We start from the raw sequence: 13,071 nt of genomic DNA on the forward strand, positions 1-13,071 counted from the left end.
AGAGCCCAATGACCATTCTTCTTCCACTAACCTGCCTGACAGCAAGCTTCCAAGTTATGCTTGCCTTGCATGATCATCTGAATGTTCTTCCCTCTTGTTTGTGAGGGTGATTTATGAAGAGGTGTTTATGAAGAGGTGGTGATGGAAAATATTTTCTGGGAAAAATGGTGTCAAACCGATCACTAACTGTTCCCCGTTATCTCAATGATGAAATAGCAATACTCACTATGTGAGAGGCTACTTCTGCCAGATAAAGGGATAATCGGCTGAAACATCTGCATGTTTCAGGGGATGGCACTTAAGTGAAGCAGGTAGGAAAATCAAAAAGCGTAAACAAAGGCAGACAGTATGTTGGTTGTGGTTTTCTGTACCTTCATTGCATGTTCTTTCTCTTTTCCAACTCAAGTAAATGGGCACTAAATATTTTTGTGAACAACAGTAGCACTTCTAAAAACTGCAAGTTTTGCCAAAGGCAGCATAAAATAATCTTATAAACACTGCAGCCTTACAAACAAAGCCCTAGGAAATAAATATCCTTTACAAACTGTCAAACTCAGAGCAAATGTTCCTTTTCTTGTTGCCAAAAGTGTGCCTTAAGCTGAGAAATGGAGAGAGAATGCTTGCTCCTTGAAGCATCTATTTGCAGGAATAGATATGGGTGTTACATTAAAAGAAAGGAAAAAAAAGGGTTGGCTAGTGAAATGAGTTAATCAAAAGGGCTGAATAAGAAGCACTATATCTAGCCCAGCAGGTCAAGGGGCGTAAATGAGTGGCACACTTTCTCAGCAAAGTAATCAGCTTCAGTTCTTGCACCCTCTCATTTTTTTGCAAGGCCAGCTAATCTTTAAAACTGAAGAGACCTTTTACCACTTGAAACAAAGCAAAAAGTTAAGGGATTCTGCAAGGAAGCTGCAATTAAAGTAATGTAAAGTAATGATGCAGACCTTTGAAATATAGCAAAGGGAAACCATAATGATTCTGGAAGGGTATGTGTGAATCTTTGCAATGACATTTCAGGTTCAGTGGTGATGCTGTCATTTTTCCTGGCTCTGAAGCAAAACTAAACATGGTTAACTAAGCCTCTTGCAGCGAATTCTATCAGCTAGATAAGACCTGCAGCACTTAATGCATAGTACATTTGCTGATTGTGGATGTCACCAGAGGAGAATGTAAGGCCGACTCACTTTTTTGTTGCAAACTGTAATCGGGATGATTCCATCCGTGCATAGAGAGATTATCATTGCGTCTCTGCTTGGTTAACCTCTCATCCCATTATTCAGGCTTATGCATGCAATAAAGGGTCTGTCCAATACATGTTGAGAAATCATTGGAAGAATTCCTATTGATTTCCATTAAATTGTGCCATAGTCTGTCACTGCATTGCCTTAGCACTTGGTCATCGGTACTGTCAATTGACAAAAGCCAAGGAGCCATGGGAACATTTTTCTCATATGAGTCATGAATAGATGTGTATATAAAACGAGAGCATTAGACAAAGCCAAGTTCTTACACAATTTATACCCCTGTAATTATCTCCTGTCACAGCAAGTTATCATTGTTTTTAATTAAGCAGATGTCCTTTGACTGGCAAGTTGTGCTGCTTTATGCTTTATCCCTGCTGGAAATGTTTATTTCTCTTTTGAAATTTTAATATGAACTATCAAGGAGGCGGAAGGAGAGCAGAGGTTTCAAGCACCCTGACATGCAGTACTGTATATTATGTTTCCCTAACTCCCTCTTCAAGGTGAGCAGTCAAGATAAGCCAACGATCTGCAGCCCATCTGATTTGGTTTTCCATCATTTCCTTAAGTTGTCTTACGTGCCATAATCATTACAGTGTAAGTGACACTGCTGGGAAAATCAATTCTTCCTCACTGAATGGAAAATAACTTACACTGCACTTGAATCATAATTGGTATTTTGTTTATTTTGCTGGACTTAACCACAGAGTACTTTGGCCAAGAAAGTTGTGTGTTTTCTGGCAAAGGGGCTGCTTGCTATAAAACATTCTAAAATCTACTTCTGATTGAAATGTAATAAACCCCACTGATGGATCTACCCTGAATTTCATGCCAGATGTTTGGTATTATGCCTTGAAGATTAAAAAGTCTCTGAATATTTATTAGCAAGGTGGAAGGCTATTCCAGATAGGCTTTGAACCATGCTCATCACTGGAGCATGTGAATGGCTTTCAATGGTACATCTGTCACATAGTCTATTATTATAAGATTATTATTATTCTTTTGCTGTTTATCTATACTTTCACCACAACACTGAAGAAGACTCATACGTGCTATATGTGGGTGCAAAGCCCATGTAACTGATGCCAGCTTTTCCAACTGAGGATGAATGCGAGTTAGCAGAGGTTATCAACACCATGCATTGTTTCTAGGGTGTGCTTTGGTGTGCCAGAACCTCCTCAGTTGTACTGGATTTGATTGAATAAATTCCAGGCTGGTAGTTTGTACTTGGCTTAATTTTAACGAGAAAGTTTTATTGGAAGGAGTGGGGGGAAAGGTTTTTAAAGCGCATTAGTTTCCTGTACAGCACCTGTGCTCCAGAGCTGGTGCTCAGGGTATTTGGGATCAAACCCCTGTGGTGAAAGGGGAGCTCATGATGATGTCCCGGTGATGATCAGTACAAGCCCTCTCCTTACAGACACAGGGCTGGTGACCAGGGGCTCCGTTTGGAGCTGCAGTATGCTTTTCCTAGGTTTCATTATTGGAGGGGCCCACTATTATTCAAAACAAGCTTAAACGAAGTAGGGTCACCGCCCTGTTGCCCAGAATAAGGACGCATGTAGAACTGTCTATTTTCTCCTACCGTTTTAGGTGGTGCGTGGTGTAGCAAGCATGTCTGTGTGCGGTACTCTTACACTGCTGAGACACAACTGGAGACCAGCTCTTTCTGTAAGCAAAGAAAAGGCAAAGGCACCCTGAGCAGAGTGAGAACCCCACTGCTGGCACACTCCTGCTCTGCTGCTGGGTGACCTAACACATGGAAAGACACTTTTCCAGTGATTTGAACAAAAATCTCTGCACCTGAGCATTAAATCCTGTACATAGTGCAGGACAGGCACTTCATGCTTGTTTGTCTGTTTGGTTCTGCCATCTCTGTAAATTCCTGCATTCATCATCAGGACAAATGATTTTTTCCTTTTTCCTTTTTTCTTTTTTCTTTTTTTTTTTTCCCCTTTTCCTTTTTTTTTTTTTTTCCTTTTTCCTTTTTTTCTTTTTCCTTTTTTTCCTTTTTCCTTTTTTCCTTTTTCCTTTTTTCCTTTTCCTTATTATTTCTTTGAAAAGGAAAGGGTTGGCCGTGTTTGTGTTTGGATAACTGGGAGCATTTTCAGGCTCTGTATCCAAATCTGTGTACAGCTGTTCTGGGAGAGATACTGTAAAGCTGCAAGTGGATTCTTGTGCCACCTTATCTCATTCAGACAAGAAAAGACATCCCTTGGCCTATAACGATAAGCTACAGCCTTGATCGATTTGATCTGTGCTTTTGTCCTTCTTCATAATTTGAGCTATTGATTCTATTTATTAAAACTAATTTAAAAAACACAAGCCCTGAGTGCTTGGCTGTTCCAGATCTGGCTGCTCCAGGCAGTATGAAGTGAAGCTAATTCATTCACTGCTGATTTACTTTCACTCTGTTTTCAAGCAGAGTTCTGTTGTGTGTTTGGGGGGATTTTTATCCTCTGTTTCTCTCCAAGAAAAAAGACATTTAATTTCACACCTCCACTGTGAGCGGGGGGTCTAGATACCCTTTTCTGATATATGAAGAGAGCTCAGAAAAGTTTACCTGGCTCACATTCATGCAGGCTTTGCTCAGGTGGTGGCCAACTGTGTACTGTTCTCTAGTGTCTTAAATCAAAGCACTGTCTTTATGCTAGAAAAGAAATCCAAGTCTTTGCTTAAATGCACTCATCTTGCCATACCGGAGTTAACAGGGCTCACTGTTTGTATGTCCAGCATGGATGTTCAGCATTAATGTTCCCAAATAAATGTCCAGCAAAGGAAATCTTTTCCCTACTTCTTCCTGGGAAGCAGAGGTTTGTCTAAGGGCTGAGGGATAATACCCTAAAAATAAATACCTTTATTCAGATTAGAGAAATCAAATTCTATTAAAACCAAATTAAAAAAAAAAAGCCTTAAGGAGCTAGGCACCTTTTAGCACCAGATGGATTTGAGTCTCTGGCCAAGGATCGGCATTTAGTGACTTAGTAATACTTACTTACTGTTGGTGCATTTTGCTGGTAATGGTATTGTAGCATTCTCTCCCTTAGGCTAACATAATTGTTCAAATCTTCAGCCTTCAAATTCTTCAGGTGGTTAAAGCTCTTCGGGTGTCTTGATTGTGCAGAGACTGCATATTGTGTCTACTGCATCTCTTGGCGTTTGCTGATGTAATGTATTCTTTCCATTCTATAAAACCTCATAGTCTGTTCCTAATTTATCTGCAGGTCTGTGTGGTCATTATGTAGTCTAAAGCCTGTGATTTCTTCTATCAGCTAGAATTAATCAGACAAAACATAAGCCTAGATACATCATAAAGAAAACTGGCACAAGGCCTCCAAAGCCTTGGTCTGCTTTTGAAAATGTTATGCTTTACTTCAGAATCAATATGGACACAGAAAGGCGGAGTCAGTATTACTGACTATTTCTTTGTGGGTTAGAAATGCCTTATGTAGTGCAGCAGGAAGATATCTTTGTTTTGACTTGAGAGCCACAGGTAGAGGATTGATTGCATACTTGCTACAACCAGTATTGAAGCAAAACCGTAGCTGTTCAGATGCGCTAAGAAAGTGAAGCACCTCAGCTTGTCTATGACAGAGTCTTGCCCCAGAGGTTGATTGAGATATTCTGTTAGTGGTTAGCAGCTCAAATTTGACCTATGAGCACCAACCAAGGGCATGCTAGACCCCCTTTCCACAATCCTTTCCCTTGCCTCCAGCAGGAGTATAGCCCAGCACAGGCAGATGATGTTCAGTTCTTCCTCTGTAGGAAAGGAGCCCTGCCTTTGCCTGCTCTCTTCCTGCAGTATATGCTCTGGCTATGGTAAGGCAGATCAAGTGCCCTGTGTACAACGGGGATTCTTAAGAGCTGCTAAGGTTGGAGTAAGAACAGGGCAATCATTTTAGATGTATTACCACAATACTGCTCCAGCCTCCCATTAATTCCACCCAGGGAATTGCATGAAATACTTGCTTAGTGTTTTTTAGTAACTAATTTATCTCTTCTCAAATTGCTTGTACATTCTACCTGTGAGCCAGCATTAGCTTTCTGCACCCAGGCAAGCTGCATGAAGGAGTTGTGGCAGTGCACTGCCAAAGAGCCAGATCCTCTTGTTTGCTTTGAATCTAGCTGTCTCTGTCCTCACCTCTAAGTTTTTGTAACAGACGACCTGATAAAGCCCACCCTCTCAGGGACATTTTGTAGGCCTTTAGCATCCCAGGACAATTAGCAAAAGAATTTGTGGAGAGCTGAAACATTCTTTTAATTTTTTTATTATTAAAGAATGATGAAGCCTTCTTGTCACACTTATTTTTGGATATGTCTTGTAGAGCCGATTCAAATGGGAGTCTAAATGTGACACTGAAAGCTGGACCCCTTATTCAGTTTTACCCTTTGATCTTCTAGCAAATGGAGGGGACTAGTTCTTTAATTGTTTTAACCTAAGGAGCAACCCCTTCTTCTACAGTGTACAAAACCTTGCAAATATTGAAGAACACATCAACACTTCAACCTAGACAGAGATCTCCTGTTTCAGACAGTGCCAGAATAGGTGGTGTTTGCTTGTGCTGGTCTGGGTATGTCTGCCTGTTTTGGCAGAGCTGCCCCAGGCTGGCTGCAATGCAAATTCTTGGCTCCTCTGATGTGCATCTCAGCGGACTTGTGTACCTTTCCAGCTCTGTCTGGCTCAGAGATCTCTTGAGTAGAGTGCTACCTTGGTAGTCAATCCTCTTCACATACTTTCTTTTCATGTGTTTATCCATTTCTTCTTCAGTATCCACAGTGTCCTGTAGCAAAGAGCTGCATTGTTGAACTACGTGCTGTGTTAACTTCTTTGCAAATCTTCTCACACAGCTCTTGTCTTATTACCCTGGCCATCATACATGTTTGTCACCTTGCTCCTCTTCCAGATTGCTCATGACTATGGTATGTAGGCGTAGGCCCCATGCAGGTCTCCTTGGGATGGCATTCATGACCTTCTTTTACTCAGAATACTGTTACTTCTATCCTTGTTTCTTCCAGTCAGGTTTTATCTAATTTTACACAAGAAGGTGCCTGTAACAGTCATTTAGAGGTCTGATGGCAGAGTGTGTAAGAAGGGGGCAAAGCTCTAGGTTAAATCCGCTGATGTTCGATGTTGCAATGGATGTATTTTCCCAGGCATAGAGTCATAGAATAGTTAGGGTTGGAAAGGCATAACTGCTAAGCATTTTCTCAGGAGTCCTTCATAACCTTCAGCTGTGCCGTGAGCAGGTCAAGTTTCTCCCATCACTATCTCCGTGTCCTGTCACCCTTTTTAAGAAGACCATGCGTGTTTATTATTTTTAAGTGCTCCATAGAGGGTTCATGTTCAAGAAACACTGAAGGTGAAAGCACCAAGCACATCATTATTCTGAACATAGTGTTTCAGGTGCCAGTGTGGTCAAGCCGGCATCTTTCTGAAGCAACACTCACTTTCAAATTTGTCCTGGGTTTACCAGTAGCATTAAAGATCTATGCTAGACACCAGTGCAAGCTTTGCCCTGTGTGTTACTGGGAAGAGACCTGTCAATCTTAATGGAAATTGTACAGTTAGTATTTTTACAGATATTGGTACACTAACTGCCAAGCTATATTTATTCAGGAACATCATTTTAACACGTGAAAGTAAATCCATGGCTACTGAAAGGTAGATAAATTCAGCAATAGCAGTGCCAAGCTAGTTCTTGCTAAAATAATAGGAAAACATAATTAAATGCATTTTTTAGTACAAGGAGAAATAGGAAGGATTCCTTGCTCTATTGTTTCACTTCTATCAAATTGGTGATGGTTATGGAGAAGAGATCTCAAAAACAGATAAAGTCTGTGAGGTAAAAGAGGTGCTCTCAGGAGCGTGCAAGATGAAATTGAAAGAGTCCATCCTCGTGCAGTTCCTATCCCTGTGAATATCCCTCAGCAGTCACTGATTGAGCTGAGACTGGTTCTTGACAAGGAAACTGTGCTGCTAGGAAGAGCACCAGTGATGTGGGAATGTGTGGTGAGCAATGGCAGTAAATGGGAATATTTACAGGGCTTGAATAAAATGAGCAAAGTGCATTACAATGCAAGGACTATGAGCTCTCTTACACATGCAGGAGCCTGTTGCTCATGTTAAATCTTGCGGGTGCTCCCATTCTGTGTGCTGTGTGATTCATCCTCTTGCACAGGCAGCAGCAATTCCAGGAGCCAGTTTCTGTCACCCTGGAAATAAATAGCAGAGACATTCAAGTTAAAGGAAGGCATGGCCAGAGGCAATGAACAGGAGGTTTTGCTTCTTTGCATGGTGCTAGAGCAACAAAAGGTGGGAGGTTTTCACCTTTGTCACTTTTATTGTTATTTCAAAACATAAGTATTTAAAATGTGCATCTCAGGACATATAAAGAAGGAAATGCTGCACTTGCCACAGTGGGAGAGAAGTGGGAGCATATGGCACTGGCGCAGCATATTTCAGTATTTCAGTACAGTCATGTCAGCACAAGTCTAGCTGGTGCCCCAAGAACAGCAGAGTACATCCCATTTGCATCTGGGACCCCTCCTCTGGGAGATGCTGTTTTCCTAGGACTGCCAATTGAGTTAGCTGTGTTTGGCACTCACACAGCTCTTTTGAAAATACAGTACGTATTAGATAGCAGAGAGAACATTTACTCCAGAGGAAAAAAGAATACAATCAAGTCTGCAAGTGCTAGTCCTTAAATGGTTTCTGGCTCTGGCATCGAGGACTATCAGAGATATTGCAACTTCAAACAAGCTTTTGGATGTACCCAAATTAATCCAAATACTTGGTGGGGACATTGTTTCTTATCAGGCTGTGAGTTCTAATTAGAGAATGTAACAGTGAGCATCTTTTATTTTATTAATATTCTGTGATATTTCAGCTGTGTCCCATTAAGCAACATAGATATAGTGCTTGTGAGGATATGGATGAGAAAGAAGGTAAAAAACACACTAGCTCTTTCTAATTAAGTTGTCAAACAAGATAAGGTAACAGAGGTAAGTTATTTGGTGTTTTGCTAAGCAGCAATGGTTCAACACGACATTTTGCAGAAAAGCTCTCTCTTTTACCTTCACTATGGCATCCAACCCAGAACTTGAGGAGTTTTGTCCCTGGACAATATGTCTCAGTAAAAATAGCATCCTGTGTGGAACACCTGCCAACATAGAAAGCCTCGAGGTCTTGGAGGTAGAAAACACTACATACAAAGAACACTTGTCACCTTACTGCTATGACCTCAGCCGATGAAGGTTTTCTCCCTGCTGTGGAATAAGATATTTTTTGACGCACTCTTGGGACAGGAAGATAGTGTACATGACTGACTGTGTATGGGCAGCAGGCTATTCTTACTCTGAATCAAAAGAGGGGAAGAAAGCTTTAAAGAAAATACTTAAAAAGCCCCCCATCTGATTGGACTGTGGACATTTTCCGTAACCGTGTTTGCCTTGACCAGTTGCCCACGGGAAAGAACACGAAGTAAACCACTTTTTGAACAAGAACAAAATACCCAGCACTTGTGCAATGCTCCTTTTGTTAGAAAGTATGCAGAGATACTACTATAAATAGATGCCACACTGAGACTGTGCTCAGAGTGGATGAATTTTTAATGGCTCCTCACCATAAAGACAGTTACAGATATCAAGGTCAGATCTTAAGGAAGTTGTGCATTCGTTACATGCTGTACATTATTCAAAGGCCCATGTGAGTAAGCTGTGAGGAGTGAGGATGTGCTCTTCTGAAAGTAGTTCAGTGTCTTACAGGATAGTCAATACTAATAAAAGTATAGCCATTTGTAAAAATAAAGCAGTCACTATTTTCTGCCTCTCAGTAACCAAGATGGGATAACTTCATTCACTTGTGTTATTTATCTTACACAAAACACTCTTCACAGCATGCCGTTGACATTAATAAAAGCAATTTAACAGTGCTCTCAAGCTTACTGCTGGCCTTTTTTGTGGGTAACTCATTCCTTGCAGTTAAGCTCTTCCCAGATGCAAGCACAGTAACTGTGATTCTGCTCGTAGGCTTAAAGAGGACTTGTTACTTGGTGCCAAACTTTTTTTCTCTGTGTATGTACTGTAGAGGAGTCTAGAACCCTGGCTTTGCTCAAGCCCTGCGCAAGTTTAAAGAAAGGAGGCCCTTCCTACCAAGACAGCATTTCTTTGCTCAGGGAAAGTGTCATTCGGGTCTGTTACCTATCTTGTGAGTTACTGCTACTTGCACCTTAGTCTTCAGCAGAACTGACACAGGTAACTGGTATGAATGGTGACAACTGTTTCTCTCCAGCTTTATCTCAGCGTAAAGCAACCCAATATAAGTACAGTGAAATAACTGCATGAAGTTAATTAAGACCGTTAAACATCTGAGGTCGAGTAGGAGTCCTGCTGTTGCATCTCTTTTTCTGACTGGGAATTTTGCTATCTTTTTTTTTCTTTTTCCTCCATCTTACTGATTGGTTGTTTCTTTTTAAATCTCCCATCTCCAGATTCTGAAAATCCCAGACTGGTTTGGGTTGGAAGGGACCTTAAAGCTCATCCAGTTCCAGCCCACTGGCAGGGGCAGGGACACCTTCCACTAGACCAGGTTGCTCCAAGTCCCATCCAACCTGGCCTTGAACACTGCCAGGGATGGGGCAGCCACAGCTTCTCTGGGCACCCTGTGCCAGGCCCTCAGCACCCTCACAGGGAAGAATTTCTTCTCACCCTATTCAAGCAGAGTTATTTAAAAGCATCTCGAAGCCTTATTTTTAACTGCTGGCACGTGTGCCCTCAGAAGGAAGCTATCTGCAGCGTCATGCGGGGGGTGTACAGTGTTGCTGAGGACAGTGTATGCTTTGTCCAGAAACGAAAAGGGTATCAGGGCTAAGACTAAACATACAATGGTTTTGGAAAACTGAGGCGGGAGGAGGGAGAGGAAGCTTTATGAGCCTGTGGCTTGACAATGTTTGCAATCTTTTAGATGCTTTTCTTTTCCTCATAACAATTTTCTGTCCTTCCTTATCTCTCCTTATCAGCTGCAAGCTTCTGCGGGGCACAGTGTGCAACTTATTAAGCTGACCTAAGCAAGGTCCTGGGGGAAAACAAATCCCACAGCAACTTTATTGTGTGCCTGTGTGAGCAACATCACAGCTCTGCTGGGGAAATGGGCATTTTGTTATCCATGTTGTGGTCTTGTAGGCACTCAGGAAGCGAAACAGCTTTTTGTGGCTGGGTGGGATTATTATGCCAAGCAAGTATTCACTAAATTTAGAATAGAAATGCTATCAGTACTATTCATTATCCTTTTATTCTAATTCTAAAAAGAAAAGGAAATTGATTTCTAAGGAAGGCCACTGGTGAAGATTAAGGAGTGATTTTTCACGGCTACTGCACATATTGCTTTTGAGATTCAGACCCATAAGCAGATGGGCATCACTAATAACTTTATCATCACAGTTCTAATTGTATTTACTTTGCCTGTACATTGCTTTGTTTAATAGCACACAAATCAAAAATACGTTCATTCTGAGATGCCCCTTACATCACTCCTAGACCTGAAAAGATTCCCAAGTAGCATACCTGAAAGGAGGATGTGCACCCTCCCAGCTTTACCCTGCATTTTTCTGGTGCATAGAAGAATGCTTTTCCCTTGTACTGCTGAGCATGACATTATATGGTATGGAATAGTTTGGGTCTATGGACCCTGGTTAATTCGGGTCACCTGCCTGGTGACCCAGGCCTATAGCCCACCTCCCACCCCAACTGAAGAGGGCAAAGTGAGAAACAGAGGTGGCCTTGATGCTGTGCAAACCCTGTTCAGCAAAAGCTAGAAGATTAGTGTGTTATCAGTAGGGTTTTAGTCATGCCATGAAGAAAATTAACTCGCTCCTAGCCAGGCCCGGTACAGCCTAAATCTCAGGAGTGCATCTTTGGTTTCTGTCTTCTCCATAAAATGTACACCATAAAATGTACATAGTCTGATTTTTCCTTGGAATACTCACCTTTACCTGCTTTTATTATCCCACAAAAGGAATGAACCAGCTGCACAGCCTAGATAACTTGTTCTTTCACAAACATCTGAAGAGATGAGCAGCTGATTTAAGCACATTAAGTGAATGCAGTGATTAGATGCTTCAAGCCATATGGTGCCTATGAGCAAGGGATTATGGTCTCTGTCTTGTAAGTCAACTTACGTGTGTGTAAAGCAAGGTCTCTCAAATGCATGGATCATGTCTCTCAGAGATCTTCCTCATTTTTCAGACATGCCTGTGCCATCAGGGTCCATTTTTGAAATGAATCTGTAGTTACATGAATAGTCATTACTGGAAAAAATATTCTGCTTGGCTTTGGCTTGATGATGGCATAGCTGTCTGAAAAGATGGGCCTGTAGGGTAGTGGGAGCAGTGTTTTGCCACTGCCAGTGCCATTCCTCATGATTCCATCAGCTTTATGAAGTCTTAACCTCAGCATCTCTTGGAATTGAGGCAACTAATATAAATCTTCCTCTGTTTTTAAGTTAAAACCTCATAAATGTTGCAAATAGCTTTGCAGCATGACATACATGTACTCTAAAGACTTTTAAACCAGAAAGCAAGTTTTGCATTTAGCTTGATGGGTTTTGAAGCCTGATGTTTTAGCATCTGATTTAAGAGGTTTAGATCCCTCTCTGCCTGCTGTTGGGAAGCGGAAACCTTAGCTGTGTCTGAAAGCAGCTACAAACTGCTAAATAGATTAGCGAGATCTTCCACCTAGATAGCTGATTAGGAAAAATACTTCCATGCTCCTGTATATCTGCATATGCCCCTCCCTAGTGAGAAGTCGTGAGACCCCCATGCAGTCCTGCATTCAGCCAACACCAGAGTGACACTAAGATGTTGGACTGAGTCCAGAGGAGGCCACAAAGATACTCTGAGTGCTGGAGCAGCTCTTCTCTGGAAACAGGCTGAGAGCTGGGCTTGTTCAAGCCTGGAGGAGAGAAGGCTCTGGGGAGAGCTTAGAGCAGCTTCCAGTGCCTAAAGGTGCCAACAAGAAAGCTGGAGAGGGGCTTTTGACAAGGACCTGTAGTGACAGGACAGGAAGGAATGGCTTTAGACTGACAGAGGGGAGGTTTAGATGAGACATCAGGAAGAAATTCTTCCCTGTGAGGGTGCTGAGGCACTGGCACAGGGTGCCCAGAGAAGCTGTGGCTGCTCCACCCCTGGCAGTGTTCAAGGCCAGGTTGGATGGGGCTTGGAGCAATCTGGTCTAGTGGAAGGTGTCCCTGAGCATGGCAGGGGGTTGGAACTGGATGAGCTTTAGGGTCGCTTCCTACCCAAACCATTCCATGATTCTGTGTTTGCCAAAACCAGTCCCTACTCATAGCAAAGTCATATGGCAATTTGAACTCATTTCAATAAGCTGTTCTTCATAAATTTAAATTACATCACATTTAGCTCAAAGGAATCTCATAATTCATTCCAGTGAGAATCAGGACAAAAGTTTAGGGCAAAACTGACACAGCTCAATTGATTTACACTATCTGGGACATGGTCTGCAGCATCTATTTATCTCCTATTATGGCATGAAAAGAAAAATAGTTCTTCACTAATTGAGTGAAAACAGAAAAAAACCCAACCAAACAAACAGAGGGAGCAGGATTTTCTTGTTTCTTGCATTTAAACAAGGCCATGCTAAATAGGTCATGACGTCATTTTATCTTCTCCTGATGTAAAGCAAAGACTCATCTGTTGCCTATGCTTGAACTTCCAGCAAAGCAAGAAGTAAACCAGAGAAACAAACAAACACAAAATGACAGAGAGTAAATGAAATTTAACTATAAATCTTTTCCTGACAACATACACATTGCTGCAGA

General features: G+C 41.8%; 1 protein-coding gene across 6 annotated transcripts in view; it reads left to right on the forward strand.

The window, feature by feature from the left end:
- FSHR (follicle stimulating hormone receptor) overlaps positions 1–13,071 on the forward strand; it is a 247,798-nt gene that overhangs the window by 180,929 nt on the left and 53,798 nt on the right. The window lies entirely within an intron of this gene.

The sequence above is a fragment of the Lathamus discolor genome, chromosome 5 (genome assembly GCF_037157495.1).
Source record: "Lathamus discolor isolate bLatDis1 chromosome 5, bLatDis1.hap1, whole genome shotgun sequence".
In the NCBI taxonomy this organism is placed as follows: domain Eukaryota; kingdom Metazoa; phylum Chordata; class Aves; order Psittaciformes; family Psittacidae; genus Lathamus; species Lathamus discolor.